Source organism: Cebus imitator, unplaced genomic scaffold (assembly GCF_001604975.1).
Source record: "Cebus imitator isolate Cc_AM_T3 unplaced genomic scaffold, Cebus_imitator-1.0 Scaffold444, whole genome shotgun sequence".
Classification (NCBI taxonomy): Eukaryota; Metazoa; Chordata; class Mammalia; order Primates; family Cebidae; genus Cebus; species Cebus imitator.
In genome coordinates this window covers 3,205,259-3,208,893 of record NW_016107759.1, presented here as the reverse complement: position 1 = coordinate 3,208,893, position 3,635 = coordinate 3,205,259, and the positions used below count along the sequence as shown (strand labels likewise).

Here is a 3,635-nt window from a genome sequence, read left to right as displayed (position 1 = left end):
CGGTGGCTCGCACCTGTAATCCCGGCACTGTGGGAGGCCAAGGTGGGAGGATCACGAGGTCAAGAGATCGAGACCATCCTGGCCAACATGGTGAAACCCTGTCTGTACTGAAAATACAAAAATTAGCTGGGCGTGGTGGCACATGCCTGTAGTCCCAGCTACTTCAGAGGCTGAGTCAGGAGAATCGCTTGAACCCAGGAGGCAGAGGCAATGAGCCAAGATTGCACCACTGCACTCCAGCCTGGTGACAGAGCAAGACTCTGTCCCAAAAAAATTTTTTTAATTAAATTTAATTTTTAAAAAGAGTATCTTTACTCCTTATATCTATTTGTATAATTTCTTCTATGTGACATTGGCTAGTCAGATATCTTCTTGAGTACATTTTGATAGTTTATATTTTCCAGGAAATCATTTATTTCATCTATGATTTCAAATTTATTTATTTATTTTGAGATGGAGTTTTGCCCTTGTCTCCCAGGCTGGAGTGCAATGGCACAATTTTAGCTCACTGCAACCTCTACCACCTGGTTCAAGTGATTCTCCTGCCTCAGCCTCCAAAGTAGCTGGGATTACAGGTGCCCACCACCACACCCAGCTGTTTTTGTATTTTTAGTAGAGATGGGGTTTCACCATGTTTGCCAGGCTAGTCTGGAACTCCTGACATCAGGTGATCCACCTGCCTCAGCCTCCCAATGTGCTGGGATTACAGGCGTTAAACACTATGCCTGGTCTGATTTCAAATTATTAACACAGTGTTGTACATAGTATTCACATGTGATTAAAAAATTTAAATCAGTGGCTGGACACGGTGGCTCACACCTGTAATCCCAACACTTTGTGAGGCTAAGGTGGGTGGGTCACCTGAGATCAGGAGTTTGAGACCAGGCTGGACAACATGGTGAAACCCCATCTCTACTAAAAATGCAAAAATTAGCCAGGCATGGTGGAGCATGCCTGTAATCTCAGCTACTACTCCGGAGACTGAGGCAGGAGAATCGCTTGTAGCTGGGAGGTGGAGGTTGCAGTGAGCTGAGATTGCACCACTGTACTCCAGCCTGGGTGACACAATGAGACTCTGCCTCAAAAACAAACAAAATTTTAATCAGCATTTATGATGAATTCCTATTCCTTGTTTTGCGATGTGTGAGATGGCACTTCAGTGGTGGAGAGGCAGCTTCAATGACCGAGGGGCAGCAGGCTGGGGGAAGCCTGAGTCCCTGATCACTTTGTGGGGTAGGGCTACCGAACTGGCCCCGCCCCAGACTGCCTGCCTCCCGTCCATCTCCAGATGCCGCCACAAGAAATATGCTTCTGTGTTGTTGAAGACCCGGCACACAGTAAGGGCTCAATAAACAGTCACTAGTCCCAGGGAACTCCACATCACCAGGAATGAGAGTGTGCCCCAGTAGGGTAAAAGGGTGCCAACAGTGCAGGACAGACATAAGTGGTGTCCATCTGTCTGACCAGTATGCAGGGGTATGACCCAGGCAAGAAGTCAAGTTCAGGGGAGTTCTGTTCTGTAGCAGCTCTTTGCAGGGTAGGTGAGTGCCTACAAAAGGCAGTTCCTAAGGAAGTTCCTTCCTCACCTATCAGTTCTGCATTTTTGGATAGGCAGGAGCCCTTCTCCGTTGAGAAAACCCAGTGTCCTGGTCAGAAACACTTGTTTCTGGACCCAGCAGGGAGTAAATTTTGCTGCCTGCTTTCTTTACCATCGAGTTGTTTTTATTACATGGATTTTTTTTCTTTTTTAGATGGAGTGTCACTCTTGTTGCCCAGGCTGGAGTGCAGTGGTGTGATCTCGGCTTACTGCAACCTCCGCCTCCTGGGTTCAAGTAATTCTCGTGCCTTAGCCTCCAGAATACCTGGGACTACAGGCATGTGCCACCACGCCAAGCTAATTTTGTATTTTTAGTAGAGACGGGGTTTCCCCATGTTGGTCAGGCTGGTCTGAAACGTTTTTTTTTTTTTTTTTTTTCTCAAGTACAATTTCCATTTTATTTTTCTCCAGAGAATAGTTGTCTTCAATCTTTTACTCAGCTCCTTACATGGGTTTTGGTGGGGGTCGTGGGGCAGGACCCACAGGTCTAAATCGGGGTGGGGGTGTTCGGTCCTTTCGGGCTTCACGAGATTGATTCCTGACTACTTTGCTGTGAACTGCACAACTCACACAGTAATGTAGCTTCACATAGAGCTTGGGAAGTACATAGGCATCAAAGACGCTTGCTTCAGAAATATCCCTGACTGCTGTGGCCTCCACTATGTTTCAAATGACGAATTTCCTAATAGCCTTGTCCTTGGGCACGCATCGGGCACAGTTAGTGCAGCAAATAGGCTGAACATGGCCGTGGCCCTTTATGGTACGACCGTTGTTCCTTCTTTTCTTTGTCATTTTGGAAGCTCGCAGCAGAGAAAGAAGCTGGTCTTAAACTTTGAACCTCAGGTGATCTGCCTGCCTTGGCCTCCCAAAGTGCTGGGATTAAAGGGTGAGCCACCACGCCTGGCCTATTAAATGGATTTCTGTATCGAGAAGCAGTAGGGCTGAGCAGTTACAGTCAGGCACTCTGGAGTTCAGTGGGCCTGGATTTCAATCTCAACTCTGCTGCAAATATCAGAGATCCTAGGAGGTGACAGCCTCTCTGAGCTCAGTCTTTTTTTCTGTAGATCGGGGATAATAATGACACCTTTAAGGGTTGGTGCGAGGATGAAATGACATAGGTCAAGTGAAAGCATAGGATGCAGCATGGGGGATGGCCAGCAGATGGCAGTATTAGCCCACAGTATTGACATATTACTGCAGTAATATTTATTTAGAGAGGGGTCTTGCCGTGTCACACAGGCTAGAGTGAAGCGGCATGACCATAGTTCAGTGCAGCCTCGACCTCCCCAGCTCAATTCTATCTCTTCAGCCTCACCAGTAACTGGGACTACAGGTGCATGCCACCATGCCTGGGCAACACAGTTAGACCCTGACTCAAAAATGAAATATAAATACAATAATAGGCTGGGTGTGGTGGCTCACACCTGTAATCCCAGCACTTTGGGAGGCCAAGGCAGGCAGATCACGAGGTCAAGAGATTGAGGCCATCCTGGCCAACATGGTGAAACCCCATCTCTACTAAAAATACAAAAATTAGCTGGGTGTGGTGGTGTGTGCCTGTAGTCCCAGTGACTTGGGAGTCTGAGGCAGGAGAATTGCTTGAACTGGGAGGCAGAGGTTGCAATGAGCCAAGATCATGCCACTGCACTCCAGCCTTGTGACAGAGCAAGACTCTGTCTCCAAAAATAATAATAATAAATAAAAGAATAAACTGTTTCATTGAAGCACCTGTGTCTTCTGAAATATACTTGCTGCTGTTCTTTGCTTTCATTGGAAAGCTCCAGAATGCATGGCCAGATCCAATCCAATATGCCCATTCTGTCTGCTGCACCCATGGGAGGTTCTGAGTTACCCCTTGGATCTAGGGCTCCTGTGGCTGAGACACAGGTATCAAGCAGGTGGCATGGCCACCCTGCCCCCATTGCTTCTCTTGTCCCTTGGAATAAAGAGATGGGAAGAGGAATTAGAGGGAATTAGAGAGTCCATGCAGTATATCCTCCCAAGTCTCCCACATTTAAAATTTTTTTTTTTTTTTTTT

At 47.0% G+C, this 3,635-nt stretch overlaps 1 pseudogene; it reads right to left on the bottom strand.

Moving 5' to 3' along the window:
• Positions 1-1,976: 1,976 nt before the first annotated feature.
• LOC108290985 lies at positions 1,977-2,389 on the bottom strand (annotated as a pseudogene).
• Between the last annotated feature and the right edge of the window lie 1,246 nt (positions 2,390-3,635).